This window comes from Balaenoptera acutorostrata, chromosome 8 (genome assembly GCF_949987535.1).
Source record: "Balaenoptera acutorostrata chromosome 8, mBalAcu1.1, whole genome shotgun sequence".
Classification (NCBI taxonomy): domain Eukaryota; kingdom Metazoa; phylum Chordata; class Mammalia; order Artiodactyla; family Balaenopteridae; genus Balaenoptera; species Balaenoptera acutorostrata.
This window is the reverse complement of record NC_080071.1, coordinates 67,365,645-67,390,435: the sequence shown is the minus strand read 5'-3', so window position 1 is coordinate 67,390,435 and position 24,791 is coordinate 67,365,645. Positions and strand designations below refer to the sequence as shown.

Sequence of the window (24,791 nt, the reverse complement as noted above, 5' to 3'; positions counted from 1 at the left end):
GTAGGCTTAGGATAAAAGACCAACCATAGAGAGATTAATTTAAATAAAACATTCCAAATCCTCCCGGATTTTCCCTCATTTAAACACCCAAACAAAACATGTGGTACCTTTTACTTCTCTGAATGAGTAGTTTCCAATCAATGTTTCCTCGGTTAGAGACAACAAGCTGCAGAACCTACCAAAACAAAACAAAAGAAAAAAATTCATATATAGATTTATTAGCTAAATATTGAAAATTGTAACTCACCAGCAAGCAAACGCATTCTTATATCCAGATAATAAATCTACGTCTTGAGATCCGTAGCACAAAAAATGCAGTACTTGAATTTTTAGGAAGCCCAGGAAGGAATTTAAAAGCATTTTACTGTGAGATCACATATAGCAGATGCTTTGAAAAATGGATTAAAAAGAAAACAAAATAAAATGTAAAAAAACCCAAACCATTACCAGAGCATATGCAGCGATACCACCCAAGTCTAGCCTTTGAGAATTGCTGCAGAATCCTTCTCCCCTAGCATTATCTCCGCGGGCTGGCTCAGGCTCTCTAGCTCCAGACAGACGCAGTCTGCAAGCCACCAGCTCCTGTCTGTGTGTGTCGGGGAAAGGGAAGCTGCAAATTAGAAAAAGTCCCCGCAGTGGCGAAAAGGAAAATAAGGCGAGTGGGAGAGGGTGAGAGAGCTCACTAGCCTCAGAATTTTCGAGAATGATGACAAGCCACCCAGTTCCGCCATCATTCACTGACAATAAGATGTAGCCCTGGCGTATGATTTAGAGGTTTGCATAGGGGCTTCTGGTATCAAATGCCTGACAGGCATCTTAATTGCCTCCATCCAAGTGTGTCCCCAGGAGTCGAGTCTATAAGCCTATGAATGTCATCATCTGTTCTCCTTTGTGTTAATGCCAGACACATACACACACACACACACACACACACACACACACACACACACACACACACACACACACACACACACACACACCGTGCTTAAATAGAGAAACCGTTTTCCGGCATATAGGATTACAAAGAAGTTGGGCTACATAAACTGGACATGACAAAACAATAGTTTATGGGAATTTTTATTATCTGCGTTCATGGCATCAGAGATTTTTGAGGTTTTGTCATTAGCAGAAAATTACAATATTTTTTAAAACTGAGTATCACATATTGCTTATTTATATTCCAAATAAATAACTGTGTTCATTAGAGAAATGTTTATATTTATGTATATTTTTTAATGGAAAATTCAATCCCCTTGTAACTGTGATAATTACGCACTTGGCAATGGTTTCCTTACAAGGGAGAATGCAGCAAAAAACAGAGGATTAGGAAACCAGGGTTGATGTGTGATTTCTGGGGGCAATCTATTTTATTCCTTTCACATAAACAAGCAAAAAAGAGGTAGCAACCAGCTTGAGTATCAAGACTTTACAGTCCCTGAGGACCAAGACAGGGAATTGAATCTCTGACATAATCAGTATCCCCTTTATGTTAGCAACTGAAAGTAACAGTTGAATATCCCAGTTTTACAGTGCCCCTTATGTAGGGAGGTTAAGTATGGAATAATTCCCTGCATTTATTTCCTGGACAAAAGGGATGGGGAAAATGTTAATAAATAAATTAATTTTTACAGCATTCTTAGCTCCCTGCATCAGTGAATGTAGCAAAATTCCATGTGTACCAAAAGGGCCGGCTGTGAAGAAGATTGCTGGGAGGGAGCATCACCATGGTTACCGGAAACAGAAAGTAGGAAAAAAAATAAGGTGATGATAGAGAAGATGGAAGGAGACTACAGTGGAGGAAATTCAGAGACAGAATGATATGCTTCATTTTCTTCTTTCTGGAAAGAACTGTCTATCAGTTTTATATTAGATTTCAAATGCATTAGGATGAATCTGCATTCTCTATCAGCCACCTTTCTTCTCTACTTTTTGATCACTAGGTAATTTTGCTTTCGTAAGTTTGGTTCTTTTGTATGACATGGATCCTGACACTCCTTGCCTCTGACCCTATCCTGGACTCATGGACACCTCCCAGCCTAGTCCAAACCCTTTGCCTCACAGTTGTGAAAGCTGAGGCCCAGGGAATCTGACCAAGGTCACAAAACTGACAGGAGATCCAATAGAGACACCATCCCAGTTTCCTGGTTCGGGTCCCCTGTTTTTCTTCTCTCACCAAGTGACTTTCATTATGTGCTCTCTTCCATTCTGTTTGCAAGCATAACAAATTCCAGAAACATCCTTTGTCTTTGATTTTGTAAGCCTTCTTCTATTTGTTAAAGCAGAGATCTTCCTCTTTAAAATTATGCATTGCAATCAATCCGAGGACTAGCTTTGTTTAATAGCTGTGCTGTACTGTACTGGACGTCTGGAGAATCTGGGGTAATTATGTCACTGCTTTTCTTTCATTTCCAGTCTGGCAGTCAGATTGGCATGATCGCCCTTTTGTGAACCTATCTTGTACAGCCTGAACTTAATCAGCATATACTAGGCACTCTATCCTCCCTGGCATCATTCTTTCTGCAAGCATGAAATTGGGCAATCGAATTGAATCAGCCTCCCAAGGTTCTTCCTAGTTATAGACAATGTGAACCTTCCTGGGGTTACCCAAATAATGAAGCTGCAAAATTGGGAGCTCATGTAAAATTTAAAAAAAAAAAAAAAAAATCACTCAAAGCAACCACTGGGGGGCGTATTTCTGTTCTACTCAGTAAAAAATGGGAGTAGGGTTTTGACCTTGATGTTTTACTGCTTTTATTTCCTTTATAAAATGTTCTTTCAATATTCGGTTCTTATGACTCATTGCTTTTAGGTTAACTCACTGATAAGTAGAGCCATATTGCCTTTTTTGATGTCTAAAATACAGTTGCTGCCACCACTATTACCCTCTGTCCCCAGTTGTCATCTATAAAATAAATTAGTGACAGTAAAAAAAAAAAAAAAAAGATTACCCTAGATAATAATTACAAGAGATTTCAGGTTTCAGTGAATCCTACATAGTGGTTAGGATTCTTTTCCCCTCAAAAGTATCCTTTTAAATATTATCTTTCTATTAAACGTCTATTTTTTTCTTCAGTGATTTTGGACATGAAGGTTACTTTTCAGAGCAAATGTTTTGTTTTAATATGCTGTCCTCTATTGTTCACTTCTGAGCATAAAAAATGATGCACAAGGGCTTCCCTGGTGGCGCAGTGGTTGAGAATCTGCCTGCCAATGCAGGGGACACGGGTTCGAGCCCTGGTCTGGGAAGATCCCACATGCCGCGGAGCAACTAGGCCCGTGAGCTGCAATTACTGAGCCTGCGCGTCTGGAGCCTGTGCTCCACAACAAGAGAGGACACGATAGTGAGAGGCCCGCGCACCGCGATGAAGAGTGGCCCCCGCTTGCCACAACTAGAGAAAGCCCTCGCACAGAAACGAAGACCCAACACAGCCAAAAATAAATAAATAAATAAATAATTTAAAAAAAAAAAATGATGCACAAGACTGTCATTTCTTGAAACATGAATCATATTTTGTCAGGATCTCATAAAGCACACATAGTGGTCTTGGTCAGTTTAGAAATTAGCTCAGCTTCCAAACATATTTGATACTCCTCGGGAGTCATTTAATATTTGGGGATACCTGGTTCAATCATTGAGAATGAGTAGGCATATTCTTTTTCTTTCCTTTTGTTAGTAGAACTATTACTTTAACTTATCTGTTGTAGAATAAGCACCACATGTAAAACATAATTCTTGCCTTTAAGTATGTTATATTCTGAGAACTCAAGATAACAGATATTTGAGAGACTTTCATGATTTTTTATATTTATGCTTATGAGCCTCAACTATAGTCTAGCACCCTTTGTCGGCTCAGTTAACCAATTTCAATGGCACACACACATATATTTCAGACATTTGATAGGTTCTAGGTATGGGAAAAAAGAGAACAACATTCCTCCTCAGGGAACTTCAGTTATACTGAGTGGAACACAGAAGTAAACAGAAATCTAAGTTCACAGTTCTTTTTCTCACTTTGATGAGACATGATGTCTCTGCCACTCTGGTATATCTGCTTTATCTCAGGTCCTGATCTTTATGAATCCCCTGATCCCAAATTCAGTTAGCTCACCCCTGTGGCTCTCCTGGAAGACTCTTGGTTTTGTTCCTTAAGTATACTAGTCTGTGTATTTCTTAAGCACTTTAGGAGAGGATAATGGAGGTACTTCTTCCTTATGTCCTTGAAGCCTTTGGTCATATCAGTTTCCCAGCTAGGGCTTTCATACCTTGCCCATTAGTGCCCACCATAACCACTAGTTTATTTCAGCAATAGTCTACTGTTTTTTCTCCAACCCCAATCTTACGCTTCCTTTTTAGTCCATTTAAAGTTCTGTCCTCTTTTATAATGGCTTCCAGGACTCTCCCAGGACACAGTGCCACAAAGCTCTTTCCTTCCTCTGAATCACCATGATATCAAAAAAAAAAAAAAAATCACTGTGATACTATAATGCCTGATATATATGACCTCTGGCTGGTCTTCACTTGTGTATACTCAGTTATTCTGGTATTGACCAATTAAAAAGGCATAAGATATGCTTCTCATATAAATTATTACGTTCCTATAATGTGCCAACCTCTTTGAACACATTATTTTATTCAACAACTCTGTTAGGAACCTCCCTTTCACAGTTGAGGAAACAGGTCCAATTAGGTTTAGTTAAATGCTAAGGACACACAGCTGGTAAGTGGTGGAGCAGAAATTCAGTCCCTGGACTTCTGAGCTAATTAGGTTGTAATTCAGCTTAACACTTCTAAGGTATCAGAATAGGAGAGATAAATTAAACATAGAATTAAGACTTTTCCATTTTTCTAGGACAGGTACTTAAGACAGACTACGTATTGCTCTAGGTGTGCATGAAAGAGATAGTAGCAGAAACAAGAATTTTTACTTTCAGGATTATTTCAAATTCCATCAGTTCATATTTAAATGATGTATAGTGTGAACACAAACATTCCTATAGCTGAGGAAGACATGGTAATTTTATTTACTACTATCTGGTCTATTCTTGGCAGAGTATACAGAGCCACATGCATGGGATACATGCTCATGTGTTTTTAAAAAACTTCATTGTTTGACAATTTGAGTTTATTGTGTATGTTTTTAAACATCTTGTTGCAATTAACCTATGTCTAAGCATAGATTATAATAATAAAATACCTGTCTCACCTAGTCAATCACTACCCTCATTTCATTATATCAAGTTAGAAATAATCAAATACCATGGTGAATCTTAAAGGTTACATCAGAGAACATTATATCAACACCATATTATATAATGCCTGTCTTATTTAAATTGAATTTATTTAGTCAGATTTTGGCTGTGGACACTTTTCTTCCAAATAACTCCATTCCCTCTCTCAAGCCTTTCCTCAAACATTATCTTCTCAAGGACACTTAACCTAACCATCCTATTTAATACTGCAGTCTGCAATTCCCATTCTTTTTATTTTTATAATTGAAAAAAAATTTTAAACATCTTTATTGGAGTATAATTGCTTTACAATGGTGTGCTAGTTTCTGCTGTATAACAAAGTGAATCAGCTGTATGTGTACATATAGCCCCATATCTCCTCCCTCTTGCATCTCCCTCCCACCCTCCCTATGCAATTCCCATTCTTAATCTCCTTTATCCTATTTTGTATAATGCTTATCATTGTCTAATATATAATTTACTTATGTTTATTCTTTATTATCTTCTCTCCTCATTCACTTGTAAGCTCCATGAAGGCAAACTCTTTGCCTGTTCTGTTCACTAACGTATCCCAGGTACCTAGAACTGGGCCTGGTACATAACTGATACACAATAAATATTCATTGAGCTCATGCTTATATGAATAAATAATTAAAATTATAACACTAAAACTCATATAAAAAGCATGAATTACCTCCTAAAATTTCTGAATTCTGAGCTCATCAGTTGAGTACATTCAGTTTCAGAAATCACTAGACAAAACTCATGGTTTAAGTATTTCATTTAGTTTATGTCTTGGTTAACAAATATACAACTTTTAGGTTTTTCATCTTTGGCACATTTATAGCCATTCTGAGTACATCTCTCCTTTTACTTCAGATGTTTAAAAATATTTATTATCTATGTGTTTATTATTTATTTGTACAAAAATTCTTCTAGCAATTTTTTTACTTGCTTGTGAATCCTTAGTTATAACTTGCATATTTATCTTCATCTTTCCAATCACCTAAAAGTCGATACAAACTGCTTCCTTTCACTACCGGAGATACAACCAGCCTGTGGGGAAACCATATTTACCGGAGAAATGGGCAAGCCATGAAAGAAAATTATAAGAATTAGTGTTGAGGAATTCTCACTTAATAAAATTTTAATTTAAGTCAAGCAGAATCATCTTCAGGAGTTATGAATTGCTTGGCGGATCATCCTGGAAGCAGGAAATGAACCTTCATTTTATCTAATGTCTCCACAAGTGGGAACATTACAGTTTAATGGAAGACTGGATAAGGACACAAAATCAGATGCTGCAAAATCAAATGCTGCGTTGCATGACATTAGATCTAAAATCCTGATTTCTTTTTGAAAACTGCTAAAAGGAGTTAATTTGTTTACTGCTCTCCGAGCCTTGAAGACTGTTACCTCAATATTCTAAATCTTTGTCATTCCTTCAATACTCAGCAACCTTGGAGAATTGGAGAACTAGCAGTAATTGAGAGGTAAGCTAGAGCCAATCCATTTGAGTTAGGCAGTCTTTAACCTGAACATCACTAGATTATTCTGAAAAGGTTTAAATTCTGCAAGCTCCTACGGCATTTTTTTTTGCAGTGTTTAGTATTTCCAGTTCAAATCATAAAATGTCTGCTGTGATGGTTTAATAAATGCAATGTCATATGTGAAATGATTTCGGAAAATGTATACATTACAGGAATTTATTTCGTGAATAGCCAAAATCCACATTCTGAAAATTCATGAAATCCATACTTATTCTCTCTGCTGTTTAGGAGAGAGTAGACATTAAGGTGATCGCCAGCAAGAAATACATATGAAATTTCTTAGTCCTTGTCATTCCTCTTCCTCTAGTCCTTGTACCAGGGTTACATGAGAGATGGGAGGAGAGAATTAAGGGATATGGGTATGTAGTTACACATAGTTGAAATAAAACTGCTTGTCAGAACTACATACACTTTGACTGTTTAGAATACGTTCAATGGTATATCTACCTAAAAGTGCACTAAGGTCCTAAATCCTCCTATTGATTGGAACCAAAAAATATAATGATGGATACCAAATCCCTGTGTGAAAAGAAAGGAGAACTGTAATGTAGAGTGGGGACACTTTTATGTTTCATCCTATCATCAGATTTCTAAGCTACGAAAGACATACTAACTTTTAATTTAAAAGGAAATATTATACCTGATCAATGTCTATAAATGAATATTCTTTCTCAACTGTACTATCAAGTTGGCTAGAAAGAGTTCATGTGGGAAGGATTCTATATGGCAATGTTTGAAATTACATTATATTTATACTATTATTTTTCCATAGTTTTGTGGCTTTTTTCCCCTCTTTTGCTTCTAATAGCAAACCTATAATTGAAGAAATAAGAGTGTTTTATTTAATACTCCGGAAAAAATAACTCAAGATTTTTTTTCTAGACATTTTCCATCTACTGTGACTTATTTTTCAAGTGGATTGTGACAATATGCTGTTTGCAAAGGTAGCCATTGTAAATATCTGGGCCAACAAATGTGTCTGGGAGAGAAATTTCCACATCCCTAAGACCCTTAACTTTTTTTTCTTAAACTGCCACATTCTTATTGGTTTTTTTCCTTCCTTTCTAATTCTTTATGTTTTGCCTACCCTTTTCCAACTCTTCCTTCTCCTTTTACCCCAAAGTCAGGGGGAGCATGGTCAAGGAAACAGGAAAATATTTAAGGAATTATTTAAACAAACTTTCTACCAAGGTCCTGCGGTTTCAAGTTAGTTGAGGGCAGACTCCATGTGTTTTACACCACTTTCTTTCTATAATATCTAGTGACTCTTTATGCATTGGTGCACAATAAGTAATATTAATTTGTTTTGTGGATGTTGACTTAGAAAAAAATGGAATTGGAGACGGGGAGAAAAACATGTGGTTATTGTGATCACTGTACAGAGTACTACAGCACGGTATCTATTTATTTTGAACCCAGTAGAAGTAAAGAAATAAAGAAAAGGGAATAGAGTGCCCAGCTTATAGACACCTTCTGCTGAAACACCTGTGGGCACATAGATGCCACACAAGCAAAAAGCAGAAGGTGCTAAATGACATGTTTTTCTAGATAGCAAAGGCTGATTATAATTTTCTCATTACTTCATATTTTAATTTGGAGCTGCTCAATAAAATGTATGATCGATTGATTGGCTGATGAGAGAAGGGGACATGAAAGCTGTGTTAAATGAACAAAGACTGCACAAAGGGAAACCTTGAGAAACTGGCAGTCAGGACATTCCATTAAAAGCCAAGTGCAATGAAAGAGAAACTTATTTTACAATTGGGGAAAAGTGAAAATGATAAAATAGCATAGAAATTCTAAGATGGACCCAGTGCTGTATGTATCACCTGAAGAAAAAAAAGTAAATGAAAAATTATGGTGTGTGTTAGGAAAGTTAAGACGTTCAGATCAAAAGGGGAAAAGTAAGAATATGTGAGAAGGGTAGAGAAGGGTTAGAGGATCAAAAGCTTTGGAAGCAAACAGGGTTTCAATTATAAACCAGTGAGCTAGTCTGACAGGTGAGGCGGGCTGAGGCACTTGAAAGATCTCATTCAATGGCTGGCATTACTGAATGCCCAGCTGAGTCTGAACAAGAGTAGTTTTAAACAGACACATTGTTCTAAAGAAATCTTAAGTTTCATGGGCCCTCCAATGCAGCCTTATAAATCTTGAACAGCATCTATATTCACCAACCACCTGCAATTAGCTTTACTCCAGAATTTGCTAGACACAGCAAGTCCTTGACAGGGAATATTTTAATTTGGATGGCTGGCCTTCTACTCAGGATTTACACGTATTGATGATATGCAAATCAGTTCAGTTCAGTCTCATCAACAGCATAAATTAAGTGCATCCTATCATGAGGATTATCTTGGAAAGAGAGAAGGTCACCATCAATATGCCTATGGCCTGGAGGTGAATAGTCTGTCTCTGAGTGAGGGAGAGTGAAAAACAGACAAAGAGCATTTCCTCACTATTGATGGGCTGCCTGCATGCTTCTTGAGGTTAAATGCTTGATTACTTACAGAAAATATCTTTGCTCGGAATAATTTTCTTTTTAACACCTGTTCATAGAGACAAGAGATCCAAAGATAGCATTTTGATTTAGAATCCCTGACACTGCACATAGGCAAATAATAGGAGAAAACAATCTTCAATTCTGACCTTTGTTTAAAGAGTGCATATTTCATTAATAAATGATACCCTTTAGCATAGGACACATGTTTTGTACTAGTGAGGATGGATTTACATCTTCCTGTTACACATTCTAAGTAACTTAGTAAAACAAAGAGCTAAAGGCTCTAAAGAGGAAGGTCACAAAATTATATGACAAATGTAAGAAAAAAACCCTATGGTTTAGGAAGTACTACCAGTGACTGATATTTTTAAGAATTTATAAATCATGCCTGGAAATAGCTTATGAAAGGAAAACCACATACAGCTCATTCTACAGAGTAATTTAAAGACATTTTCCATGGAGTTTGCAATTCCCCCCAATATACGTTATCCAGCCAGCTTATTAGGACACCATCAATGTAAAATAATTTTTAAAGTCTGGATTTAATAACAGACAAAAGAAAATGGTGAAAGTATTCTTGAGGCCCAATTACAAGTGGACTGGTCAAGTGGTGAACCTGTATGAGGTACCTGGACTCGGTGTTTCTGATGCCGGGCGTTGAAGACACTGCGGTGCTTACAGTGAGGGGTAAGAACAAGTCAAAGGTGGTGGTAGAAGGAGGCCTGGAGTCCTGCACAGCTGTTGGAAGCTTTGAACTAGGTGAATGTATGACAGTATTGAATGGAAAAGGCATAAGCAGAATGGCATCTCTACCAAGGATAGATGTACATCAAGCATGTTGCCATGAGGGTATACGGGGAGAGGGAAATAGAAGTGGAGGTCAGAGATAAAAGGGAAAAATTTTAATAATGTGAAGCAAGAATAGGCACTGTCATGTTCTGATGATCAGGTGCCCCCAAGATGAAGACTATGAAGAACTCAATTCTTTGCCCCTGGGGTTCACATTACCACCACTGCCACCAGCAACAACAAACAACAAAAGGTTATGAAAAAACACCACGACAGAAGATTGAAAAAAAATAGGATAATTTCCACCAAATGTAAAGGTATTTCGTCTCTTATGCCAATGAAGCCAACAGGAGTTCCATGAAAAGAGGGGTGAGGGGTCAAATTATGTGTGAATATGAATTTGTGCCAAGAACAAGCACATATCTTCTATAACTAAAGATTATATTAAAATTAGAAAATTCATTTTTTAAAAAACATGACATTTTATTGTTTCCTTTTATTTTTTTTAATTCATGTTTCCTTTCCTATTATTCCTTCTTTACTAGCTACAATCAGTAATGCCAGGTAGCATCCAGAAAAAAAAAAAATTGTTCTAATCAAGGACATTTTAAGATGAACTAACTTTCATTTCACAGTGACTATTAAGAGTCAAATGAGGATACAAAGAGGATTCCAAGATTGGATTTATGACATATACTTTAAATAAAATCTGCAAATCTTGCTCATAAAATTATAACGTTGTCTTCACCATTCTTGCTGTATTTCTATCACCTACCACAAGTTTTGCTCTTGATGCTTGTAAACTGACAGCCACAGAAGAAAGCTTACTCTTTCAAGTACAAAGTAACTATAAGATGAATAAAAAACCTGTTTATGTCAGATGAGTGCAACGTTACTTTAGCTTTCACAGTTTTATCTTGATTAAAGACCAAAACCTCTATCCGGGATTTGGGGACAGCACAGCTCATACGCATGTTAATATTAACTTGGTCTGTAGAGCTTGGGACTGATTTCAGAGCTCGGGAGTTCCACTGTTGATTTAGTTTGAGAGGCCAAGAGATTCCACTATGAGCTAGAGAACTATTCTGGGTTTGGATGGGGAGGCTGGCATGGGGGGATGGCAGGGGATAGGGGTGTCCTTAATCCTAAACTTGATTCAGATGGCCTTTGAAGGAGGATTTTTTGAAGATTATTTGATTCATTTGTTGACTGGATTGTTTCAAAATTTTCTAATGTTGATGAGAAGTGATATTATTTTCTTAATATTTCTATTTAGGCAAATGTAAATAATAACAATAAGAGCTAATGTTTGTTGGGTGCTTAGTATTTGCCTACACTATAGTAAGCACTTCACACATATTAATAGGGCCTTACAAAGAAAATCTTTTATTACTTCCATTTTATAAGGGGGCAAGTGGAGACACAGAGGGGTTAGATAACTTCCTCAAGGACAAACTGCTAGTAAACTGAAGAGACTTCACGAACCAGATGATCCAGCATGAGTTTCACCATGAGCCTAAATTTTTCTGCCTATGTTTTGAATTCTTGATAGGAGTAGCCCATTCTGTTCACTATTGGGAAATGGGGAATTCTTGAAACAGTTCAAACAGAGCACTACCAAACCCAATCACTTTCCTCACTTAGCTCAGCCTTCCCAACAAACACACAGGCATTCAACATCCCTTCATCTGAATTTTATGCAAAACCAAAAATATAGAAGTAAAGGACATTCCAACATAGAGCATACAATCACATCTCCTTTGTTCTTCGCCATCTTTAGCCTGGCTTCCTCTGAAAAGAGAACTTGTAAAACCATTGGGTTTCTGTGTACGTCTTCCTTACTCCATCCTCACCCTCCCTTTACCACCACTGTCAAAAGGAATAGTCCTGGCAAAGTTAAAAAGAAAAGAATTGCTGTTTCCTGGACATCTGGGCTATTTTGCATTCCTTCCCTGAAATTAATGAGATGCTAAGTGTCACCTGTTTACCGATCTCTGTCCTCTGTCCAATTTATCATAATGTATGATCTCACAGGAGATTGTCATAAAAAAGTTTTAATTTGAGAGTATAAAGAGATGCAGCACAAGCAGGAAAGCCTGGAAATTGAACCAAGTATTTCTGGCATAAATCATAAAAATGAAATTATAGACAAGTAGGCATGCTCTTTATTTGTAATAAAGTCACAAAAAGCAAAACCCTCACCAATCTATTTGCCCACAACAAAACTCAAAGATGCCACCACACTAACTCAAACATGACATAGGTACTACATCCACTGGGGAAAAAGAAGTTATATATTTGCAAATTTGTAAAGATCTCAGAATTCTTTAAACTACACTGTTCTTTCGGAACCTACTAAATAAATGCAAGAAAGGTAAAAGCAGAAGAAATCACACATTTATGTCTCATCATTTTTCAGATGAATGTTTCAGTTTTCAAAAAGATTACAATTGATCCACAAAATAAAATGCTTTATACTTTTCTATCTGAAGAATTAAATAACAAAGCAACCTCAGGAAAAGGTGAGAATACAGTCAACAGTCTTTTCTTCTGTTCTATTTACTATCCTAAAGCTGTAAGACAAGGATTCACATTGCATCTGACAAAGCTAGCTTATTTCTCCCCCTGCTTCCCATGTGTCCTGTGTCTCCTAATTATCCTCTAAACACAGAAAGACTCACTATTTAGCATTGCTCCAAATAACTGAATGCTTGTTTGATGACATGAGTAACAATCATGATAGTGTGGTACTTTACGTTTTTTTACTAAGCACTCTCACATCAATTACTTCATTTTACCCCCAAAGCAATGACATCCCAGTCTTAATTTCTAAATACCATTTATCACTAAAAGGAACCAGAACTTCTTAGAAAAAAGTGGGTGACCCCAGGTCCAGGGCAGGGAAAGTACAAAGAGTCCCTGGACATCTTGTTGCCCCACAAAACAGGGAAGTGCTGAAGGATTAATGGGGCTTGTCAGAAGGACACCACTGCTGTCTTGGAAGGGCTCCCAGTGGCCAAATTTGAGATAATTTAGGCATCAAATATAATAATGATGGCGCTAGATTATAAGGCATTGAATAAAATAAAATCCTTGAGTCTATAGTGGTACTCTGTCAGAGGTGGAGGAGGGGACAGACAGGTGGTGAGAGGGAGCGAAGAAAGAGAGAGAGAGAGAATCCTAGAGAACGGGAGTGGTGCAAAAGTCTTCTTTAAAGAAGAATGCTAGTTAACAGGAGTAGAATGATATATATATATATACATATATATGTATTTTTTTTCAAATCACCATTGTATCCCTCAATATAACAATGAACACAGGCAAGAATCATGAATGTATGCTGAAACTACTGGGTGAAAGGTTGTTAGGAAAAGATATTCCCATGGCCTCAAAGTATCACCCACAGATTCCTTCTTCATTACAGAGGGAGAAAGGTGCTTTAAACAATTAAGTGCCAGACAGTTCCAAGATTGCCAATTTCCCCCACAAAATATATACTCTGAAACTAATCATGAGGAAGCTAACAGAAAGTTCCATCATGTGGAACATTCTACAAGACACCTGGCCTGGAATTTCCAGAAATATTAATGTCATGAAAGAAAAAATAAAAGGTAGGAGCTCTCCATTGTATTAAATGAGACTAAAGAAACATGGCAATCTTGACTGACTCTTGGATTAAAAAAAAAAAAAAGCAATATGGGATGTTTTTGAGACAATTCAGGAAATCTAAATATGGGTTGTACACTAGAAGATATTACTGAATATATGTTAAATTTCTTGTTTCTGGTAAAGGTATTGTGGATCTGAGGATGTCTGGGTCTTTAAAGAAAAAAAATGAATATTTAAAGGTGAAGTATCATAATGTCTGCAACTTACTTTCAAATGGTTGAGAAGAAAATTGAGTATATAGATAATATGTAGTAAGAGAGGGATAACATTAACATGGCAACATGTTATCAATTAGTAAATCTAGTGAAAAATACATAGACATTGTACTGTTCTTTCAACTTTTCTATAGCTGTAAAATTATTCAATATTAAAAGTTGGGAGGATAAAGATATTGTTTATGTTGCAAAAGGCTCACAATAAAGTGGTGGAGAAAGGTAGGTTAAATTGTTTAGAGTTCAATGTCATCAGCCCTTCAATAGAGTTTCTCATAGGAAGCCAGGAAAGCACAGAGCAGGATGAGCTGGATTCTAACTCCAGGCTCCTGAGACCATATCCTGAGCTTCTTCTACTCTTCTGCACTGCTCCTTACCTCTATCCTCACCTCTACATCACTTCAACCTCTTATCTTTACCTGCCTAATAAAAGGAGACCTAACCTAAGCTGAAGACCACCTGATTCCTCCTCAGTCCCCAGGTCCCTTTGGATCCAGAACTTCTGAAGATTCCAGGACAAGGAACTCATCTTACAGACTTATTTTGGTATTTGTAAGCCCACTTGGAAGAAGACTAGGTGAGGCTCCCAGCGATGTTTGAGACTAGAGTTGGATAGTAGCTACGCTGGACAAGAGCCTTCACACCAGATTCACTCTTGGGTATAATTATATTCTGTGACTGAGTTGGAATGTGGCTGTTTAAACAGAAAGAAAATAATTTTCCTGCTATTTACCTTTATACTATCCGTGAAGAACTGGACATTAGTCTTCTCTTCTGACCAGATATGTAACACAGACATCATTTTGCCATCAGAGTAGCATTCTACACTAAGTTTTAGTCTTTTATTGCTTCAAACACGGTCACATTTCGTGGGTGAGCAAGAAGATGCCATAAGTTGTCTGATCTCATTATTAGAATTAAAAGTCATAGAATTCAAGAATTTAGATGAACCTCAATGGTAATTCACTGAATGTATTTTGAATTAATAGTGAATGTGAGATTGCAGATTTTTCAAAGCCTACTGGATGTTATTAATGTCTTAACTATGTTAATTTTTTAAATTAAGATTTTATTTTTTTAGAGCAGTTTTAGGTTTACAGCAAATTGAGGGGAAGGTACTGAGATTTCCAGTATACTTCCTGCCTCCACACATGCATAGCCTTTCCCTTTATCCATATTCCTCATTTCAAATTGAGGGGAAGGTACTGAGATTTCCAGTATACTTCCTGCCTCCACACATGCATAGCCTTTCCCTTTATCCATATTCCTCATTTCCCACTAGAGTGGTACATTTGTTACAACTGATGAACTACACTGACCCATCATAATTACCCAAAGTCCACAGTTCACATTACGGTTTGACTATTTCTGTTGTACATGCTATGGGTTTGGACAAATATATAATGACATGTATCCATCAATACAGTGGCATACAGAGTATTTTCACTGCCCTAAAAATCCTCTGTGCTCTACCTATTCATCCCTCCCTCATGCCTCTGCCTCCGCCACCAACCCCTGGCTACCACTGATCTTTTTTACTGTCTCCACATTTTTTGCCTTTTCCAGAATGTCATATAGTTGGAATCATACAAAGTGTGTAGCCTTTTCAGATTGGCTTCGTTCACTTAGTAATATGCATTTAAGATGAAGTTTCCTCTATGTCCTTTCATGGCTAGATAGCTCACTTCTTTTTAGCACTGAATAAGATTCCATTGACTGGGTAAACCATAGTTTATTTATTCATTCACCTCCTGAAGGACATCTTGTTTCCTTCCAACTTTTGGTAACTATGAATAAAGCTACAATAAATATCCATATGTAAGTTTTTGTGTGAACATAAGTTTTCAAATTCTTAGAGTAAATACCAAGGAGCGTGATTACTGGATCATTTAGTAAGAGTATGTTTAGTTATGTAAGAAACCTCCAAACTGCCTTCCAAAATGGCTGTACCATTTTGCATTCACACCAGCAATGAATGAGAGTTCCTGTTCCTCCATATCCTGACAAGCATTTGGTGTTGTCAGTGTTCCAGAGTTTGGCCATTCTAACAGGTGTGTAGTGAAATCTCATTGATGTTTAAATTTGTATTTCTCTAATGACATATAACATAGAGCATCTTTCCAAATGCTTATTTACCATCTGTATATCTATTTTGGTGAGGTGTCTCTTAAGGTTCTTGGTGCATTTTTTAATTGGGTTGTTTGTTTTCATATTGTTGAGTTTTAAGTGTTCTTTATATATTTGTATACTAGTCCTCTATCAGCTATGTCTTTTGCAAATATTTTCTCCATGTCTATGATTTATCTTCTCATTCTCTTGACATTCTCCTTTTTAGAACAGAAGTTTTTAATTTTAATGAAGTCCAGCTTATCGATTATTTCTTTTATGATTCATGTCTTTGGTGTTGTATCTAAAAAGGGTCACCATACCTAAGATCATCTAGATTTTCTCCTATGTCATCTAATAGGAGTTTTAAATCCTTGTTTATCAAATATTTTCTATCAAACGAACCTCCCTGGGGTTCTAGGCAGTAACATAGAATCAAACAAAAAAACAGACATAAGATCATAAAATTAAGGATAATCATGATTTCGGTGGGCAGTGAGCACCCTTTTGCTGTCTTCCTGTACAAATCATCTGCTATTTTCTAGTTCTTTAGTTAGGAGCCCTGTGAACCAAGACTGTATAATATTTTGGCCATTCAATGGCTAACCTTAAATTCTTTCTGACACTTTAAATCCTTTCTGAAACAAGGCAGAAAATAAGTAAGTAAATAAATGAATAAATGTGTGTGTACACAGATTGGCTCCCCTTTGTAGTTCAGTGCCTCCACAAGATTTACTAGGGGCATCCAAAGCAAACAGTCCTGATCGTCTACATAAGATGTGCCAAGCAAACATTAAATATATTTCTGGATTGTGTGTGTGTGTGTGTGTGTGTGTGTGTGTGTGTGTGTGAACAAACAGTAACTGTTTTAAATCCTGAGGTCTCAGTTTACCTGTTATTAAAATGAATCTAAAATTTTAGCCCCAGAATAGCCTTTTAGACGTTCATTCTTCTCCACTCTAATACTCAGCAGCCTAGTGTGGCAGCATTTAATATTAACTCACAATGGACCGGGCCATGGTTATACTTGTCTGAATCTTGTACCCTTGGGGAGAGGGACAGTGGAGAGGAACAGGGTCCACATAGCTAGAATGTACGACACTTGTGGCCAGAACGGGGGGCTGCATTTGGAGGGGACAGAATAAGAGCAGAGGATTCCTCCTGGAGACAACTGGCTGCCATAGGCTACGAGGCTGGGCCAAGCCAGGGTCTCCTGGGGAGAGTTTAGAATTAATATCCAAAAGAATGAATTTAAATGCTCCATTGGAGACCATAAATAGGTATTGTGGTGACAGTCAAAGACCCAAAAGATCATCAACTGAAGTAGAACTGTATATTTTTGTCCATGCCTTTGTTCTCAGTAGGTTCCTCTGTGAACAGGTATCTTGAAGCTGTCACCTTGAACACACCCATCTGATCCAGGACCACGGTGTGTGTGTGCTGGACTTGGCTCCCTCCTGCTTGGAAGAGCCAGGTATGTGAGTCTCTTCCTAACTCTGTGGTCAGTGGCATTAGGATGGCAGCTTGAAACTGGCCCCAGGGGTGGTATTTACACACAGAAATTGGCGAACTCTACAAATCAGAGTTTGTTTTCATCCTACTCAACCTCCTTCCCCTTGAGAGCTAGGTTAACAGCACACGACTAACTCTCAAAAGTTTGAGATTCTTCCTCCTTTTGGCATAACTTTTACACTTCTTTAGGCAGTGGTAACATTTCCAAATACCTCAGTTTGGGATGAGGACCAACTAGCTAAATGTAGTAGGGACAGTCCAAAAATAAGAGAGGTACAAACACAGGAAAAAAAAATTACTTGAAATGACCTGTTGGTCCTGCCATCACTAGTTTAGGTGATGGTATTCATAAGAGCAACAGTCATTGACACCTGGATATCAATGTACTGTTTACCAAGCATTTTCTGTGTGTTGTCTCTTATATTCTCCATGAGAATCTTGTAAAGGTGCTGGGCTCAGGGATTGTTTTATTCCCATACATACGTTCATAAACTCAAGCATCTGATTTATGGAGAAGGCAATACCAGGACCTGTGTTTCATGATATCCAGTACAGGGCTCTTCTCACTATACCACTCTACCTCTTAAAAATAAATGTGTATGTGTTTTATTAATATTTTTAACTCTGTTTTGTGATGACCCAGTTCTCTCAAATAGTGTTTGTTAGATTTTCAAAAATCCACCAAGTGTAATTAACCTTAATTTTAGTTAATGTTAAAAGTAGGTATTTTGAAAGCAAGTATAGGACTTTTAAAAGAAGAGAATATATAGGAAAAGGAAATGACAGTGACACACAACTGCAAAAAGGGTTAGAGACATAGGATTGCGTACTTTAAACTCCGACGTTATTAAGAGCATAAATTCAACTTTATTTAAATATATTATATTCCTGGCACTGTGCTAAGTCTGTCTCTAAACCCCAATGTTAAAAATAGAAGTAGATGGAATGAATGCAGGAAGTCGTTTTAAGCAAAGTTTCCAAATGGCTGGAAAGACGGTTTTGCTCATAACAGGCGAGGGATCGACAATTTTACAGTGAGTTAGGAACAGTGAAAAGAACTAAGTCTATAATTAAACCTTATTTTATTATAGGTATTTTTATTTATAAAAGTTCCTATCTACACTTTTCACAGTAGAGAAAATAATTAGAATACATGCTCTCAGTAAACACTTAGGCAACCTTTCTGCTCGGCAGAAACTTCAAGTGCCATCATTCCATAACAGAAATAAGTAATCAAATCAGAAAGTGTATTTATTCACTTTGAGTCATTTAATCTTCCTGGCAGTATGGTGCACTGAGTGGTGCATGGCTTTGGGAGGAGTCTTAAGTTTAAAATTGAGTTCTGTTATTTGCTAGCTGTAAAGCCTTGAGGAAATTAAGTAGCCTAGACTCAATAAAGACTTCACAAGATCATCATGTGAAATAAATAATTTGATGTGTACAAAGTAACAGCACATCATACCCTCCGAATAAAGGTAGCCTCCTTTCTTTCTTAATAGGCCACACCATACTCTGGTTTCCCTAGAAAGAAATCAATTTTGACTTCCACAGAGAGAGCCTTTCAGTGCCTGTAAGTTGCTCAAAACGTAAGTGCTTTCTCTACCAGACTGCCAGTCTTGAAAACGGAAATTCTTACTTAAATCAGAAAGCAAAATCTTGAAAATTAATATCATTAAGCATTTCACCTACATTAACTCTGAATACAACGAAATTATCAAAATGTTTTCTAAAACAGAACAGGTACTTTAGAGCTCTCCGGGCTCTATGCAAGGACACGATAAGCACATTTAAAACTAAACTCTTGAACAATTATGAAATTTACCTTAGTAACTTAGTAAATACAGTCAGCTTGCCAGAATTAATAATGCAATATAAAAGAATGTTTTTAAAAAGACAGTATTTTATGTATGCTACTTTTGAAAGGAACAAAATGAAAATTGATAGATAAAACTAGTAAGAGAAATTGATCCAAAATAAAAGACTGAGGAAGAGATGGACCCCCAGGACAACACATTCTGTAACAGATACCCACACACAATCTATTTCTATCTAATAATAAGCGAGCCTTTCTTTTTTGTAGGCCTCAATTTTCCATTAATAAAAAAGCGTGGATTGTATTTATTTCTATCTAGCCCTTTAACTTTGTACCCAGTCAAACCTTTATTCCCTGTGCTAATAGAGAGTTAGTGGCACGATAACATGAAATCCTTTATAAGATGTTCTTTATGGTGTTTGAAATTGGACAGCATCAGCATCACATATCTTCTTCTGATTGTTTTGTTTAGAACAAAACTGAAATGAGGATGCGACAAGAAGAAATATGAGAAGGGATCAGGGTGACCTCCTCAATGTGACTAGGAGATCCTACCTACATTAAAATCCCTGATGCAAGTTATATATACAATTTAGCGTTCATTTTGAGGGAACTGAGATGACTAAACTTTGTGAGGTTTTATTACTTAATTTATATTAAATCAAGCAAAAGTACATTACGAGAACTGTGACAAGTAGGAAGTGTTTCCAGAAATATTTTATCCATGACAAAACCAGTTCTATTCTTGGGTCTTCTGAATGTTGCAACTGTTACACCCTTTAGTTAACTGCAATAACTAATCTTGATTATTTATTAATCATCTAAAAATTGTATCCTTGCAACATTTCCCTAAGGTTCTAGCTATGTCTGGTTAACTCTGGCTTAGAAATTAAGAAATACTAGCCAGGAGTCTGTTTCATATTCATCACCAGTGTTTCAGAAGTACTGCTTCAGGTTCAGAGAAAATATCAAGTATAGGAGTTAGTATCAGAGAGATCAAATATTTTTTTGAAAGAATATGCAACAAACTTCTGATTTCTTTGAATCTTTCAGTTAACTTTTCTAACTAGACCTAATAATACATTTTTAATACAGCACTCATGACAGCCTACTGCTGAAATTTAGAATAAACATTACTTTATAAAGCAGGATGTATTTTATTGCTATAAACATAAACACATGGACTCCCTGCACATTTCTTTTTCCATCAAATAGATATGGTGAACAGCTTTAATGTTTTGAGTACAGTTTGATAGTCTCAGAGGAGGAGAGGGAGCCAGGGGCTGTTGTTTAAAATCTGGCGTTTTATTAAGTATCTTATTCCAACAGCAATCATACTTTTACTGTTTCTGATGTAAAATACAAAGCTGACTAATTAACAGCTATAGCTTCCACCAGGATTGATAATAATGAAATTAACCAAATGTTTGCTTCCTTTCTCTAAACAGTCAAAAATCCCTTTTCAAAATATTCTGGGAAGATTTACAAACAGATTATGTTGGAACTTTGTGTTATAAAGAATCAGCATTTTTTCCAGCATTTGAAGCAGCACAGAATGGAACGTTACTAAAAAGTGTCCAGGTAGCCTTCTCTACATAACGTCAATGGGCAAAACATGCAATTAAGATTAGCTTGGCTTTGTTCACTACCAGTTGCTAAGATGCATAAAACCTGTAGTTCCCAGAGGGTTAGAAAGAGACGCTGAGTAAACTGAAGCTGCTTTTGAAGTGTTTAACAAGGCAGAAACTGGAACGGATGTGCAGCAAACCAATATCCATTACCACAAAGTGATTGCCAAATTTTCTTGTAAAATAGCTCTCAGCTGGCCTATTCAGCATCGTCCTGTGATAGCTAAAAAGAGCATCCAACTTGTGATTGTTACCATGAAAATAAGCAGGCAGCAGAATATACAGTAGCTGCAGAGAAGAAAACAATATGCTTCAAGAAGTTTTCTGACAGATTTAAATCTACATCACTTTCTTTAAAGGTCTAAACAAAATAGAAATATCTCTTTACCAAGGATTTTTCCCAGACATTCAGTATGGTGATATACTATAATATATACTATATGTTTCCAATTATTGCTTAAAGGTAATTAAAATTGGCTTTCGAGAATAATAACATAGCTCTAGAGAGAATTTCAATGAAGTCTTGATTGATTAATGGAGGGGTACACAGCTTGTAAGGTAGAAGCCACCAGAGTGAACTAACACTTCTCTGCAGCTAACCGTGAGACGTGTGTAAGTCTGTTCTAGGGAATAGACTGGTTTCCTCACTAATCAAAGAGAGGTGCAGCAGACACTCTCCACTGTCTACTCAGTAGACAATTCCCTTGGCCAGTGATTGGTTGGCTTAGAGGAATGGTCCAGTTCTGGCTAATAATATACAAGGGAGAAACACTTAGAGAAAGCCTTTCATCCTAAGTTAAAACACAAATTTTGGGAAAGACAATGCTTTTTTACCATTCTTTTTTTCCTGCCTGGAATACAAATATGATGCTTAAAGGTGTAGCAGCCATCTTGTGACCATGAGGCAAAAAGCAGAATTGAAAAAAGTCAACATTCTAAAAATATAGAAAGATGTAAAAAAGATATAAGGACACTAGATGGCTAATGGTATCATTGAACAATTGATTTCATTTTTGACTCACATATTTCTGACATTTTGTACTTGTGTCATAGTTTCTATGACATCTGAAAAAGCTTCTCCATCCAGATTTGCCAAAATGATTCATAAATTCATGTGTGGATCCAGCCAAGAGCATAAGTTCTCCTATTTGTTTAGCAAAGAAAAAATACAGAAAGGAGATAGAAGTTCTGGTGAATAGCAGGAAGAGGACAAATTAAAAAATGCAATTAATTTGTGGCTGGTCATCATCTTAATTGTCCCTCTGAGCACAAGTTAAATGTACCTAGATAAAAATACAAGGTTTGTGGAACTCCTCACGTTCCCCACCAAAGCTGAGTACATTGTTCCTTGTAGGACTGCCTCAGGAGTTTTTATTACAATAATGTACATTTGGTTAATCGACTCAGGAAATATTTTCCTACTGATGCTTGGATCCTAAAGCCTAATTTAGTGTGGAACAATTTACATGCCTAGATGAACTGAAGCAATCAGGACACTTTGTGTCCAGATAATGAACAGCAGTCAATTTATTTCTGGTGCTTTATTGAGAAAAACACCATATAAAGCTTCACTGTTTGAGTGGAAAAAAATGGAAAAAGGAGAAGCCTTGTGTTCTTATTTCTTTTCTTTCTTCCATTTAAAGACTGTTGCACAATGAATATCATTTTTGGTAAAAAGACTGACTATTTTCTAGTATTAAAAATGTGAAAGAATTCTAGCATTCAAGCACAGTCTTTGCTTCTATGCAATATGACAAATATTTAATAATAGCAATAATGGAAATTACGGCAACAACTAATCCTTATTTTAACATCACTGCACTAAGTAACATGGATTTCCTTTTTTTATTATTGAGATATAATAGAATTTCTCATGTAATTCTTATAACATTTATACAACCACTATGAGCTCAGTGGTTTTATTTTTCCTACTTGATAGCGGGAACTCAGGCACAGAGAGGTTAGGTAACATGTTCAAAGACACACAGCAAATAAATGGTATAGCAGGAATATGAACCCAGGTGATGTGATTCTAGAACCCTTGATATTAATATGAAATACAACTATTTTTATCACCGTCATTTTTCTTCTTTAGATCTTTCAAGCTCTAAAATCTGCTGGTATTTTAAGCATTGCTGTCACTGAATGTCTGATTATTTGGAGCTCACTTACCATGAAAGTATTGATAACTACAAAATTATAGGAACTTAAGGACTGAGTAGAAGAAGGTGGTTTGGGGACTTTTACATTGGCCAAGCAAACATACTGCTTTTAATTCAAATGTATATTTTGTTGGTTTTCTGTTTTTGGGGAGTGGCTTTCTGAGAGGATCAGGTGGGGAGCAGTAGAATGCTGAAGCCTTCCAAGTGGTCACTCCAAAGCCACCGCTGCTCAAGGGTCATGATTCTGGCAGCAGATCTCTCCACACGACCTCTGCACCAGCCAACATGGGTGTCTTAGAAAGAGAGGATGAGTTTTTGCCAGTTTATAATATCTAAAATATCTTAGAAAGAGAGGATGCGTTTTTGCCAGTTTATAATATCTAAAATATCTTAGAAAGAGAGGATGAGTTTTTGCCAGTTTATAACATCTAAAATAAAAACAAAATTTAGGATATGTATAATTGGAGTAATTGTTTTCCAGTTGAACAGGTAATGTGAGTGTTTCAATTATTTTTTTTTTAACATGTATCAAGTTAAAAAAATTGTTCTCCTATTTATTTATTCACTGGAAAGATATAACGTGTGCTCCATGCTTGAAGCATTTTCTTGGCCACTGGACTATTTAAATCCATAATTTCATATTTTCATCAATCTTGCTATTTGACTCAAAGACAAAACTAGTAAAAAATGAAAAGAGAGTTTTAGTTATTTAATTCTTCTAAAATCTGGATTATTTGGAGAATTGTTACATAACAGAACTACATGATTTTTGGAAGCCATAGCATATTATATTCTTCATCTCATTTTTAACAAAGAATGGCTTTTTGAGACTCAAATTTTGTATTTCTTCTCTCTTACGGGAAGGTCAGCTAACTCTGAAAGCCTTGTTCTGTGCCTGACACATTTCATATTGTCTCATTTACTTTGCACTGATATTCTTTTTTATATGCATTAAACTTACAGCTGAGGCAATTGAGGATCAAAGAGATGAAAAAATTATGTAAGAAGTAAAGGGCAGACTCAATTGAATTCAGCTTTATCTGATTCCACAGACCAAGCTTTTTCCTCTATAACAATATTGATAATACATAACTACATAATCATTTGACTTTTTAGATGTAGCATTAAAGATACTCCCAACACACACATATAGATACACATGCATAAAGACACACACATTTAGTTATATAATTGAATATATATGTATATACATAGTGTGTACCTACATGCATATACGTATATACAAGTACGTATGTATATATGCAAACACCCTTACACATGTGAAACGAACAGGACCATAAGTTATAAAAAGCTGCATTTCTTAAATTAGGGTTTTTAAATATTATCAAGTGTTATATGTGGATTTAATTTAATACCATTCACTTTCTCACAGTCAACCCACAATTTATAGAACATAACTATGCAGTTTTGATGTCACAAAAAAGTCCTGAACTTCACCTAACTTCTTTTTTTTTTAATTAGGAGTTTAAATTGTAACAAAAATAAAATACAAATGCACTAATTTTTGTGCTATAAACAAGCGATAAGGTAAGTTTTAATTTGATTTTTTTTATCATCTCTGTAGGAGAAAAAAGCCATGATTAATTTATACAGAAAACAA

The 24,791-nt window shown here is 36.3% G+C and overlaps 1 protein-coding gene across 34 annotated transcripts in view; it reads right to left on the bottom strand.

The window, feature by feature from the left end:
- Positions 1-24,791, bottom strand: part of MAP2 (microtubule associated protein 2) — a 279,762-nt gene that overhangs the window by 145,863 nt on the left and 109,108 nt on the right. For 8 of the 34 annotated variants that reach the window (XM_057551247.1, XM_028167904.2, XM_028167905.2 and 5 more), the window contains exons 1-2: positions 448-761; positions 108-175 (exon numbers count right to left, since the gene is read on the bottom strand). The gene's annotated coding sequence lies outside the window, so the exon portion shown is untranslated. Of the gene's footprint in view, positions 1-107; positions 176-447; positions 767-24,791 lie in introns of those variants that run through there. The other 26 variants (XM_028167906.2, XM_057551252.1, XM_057551256.1 and 23 more) reach the window with 9 other exon arrangements.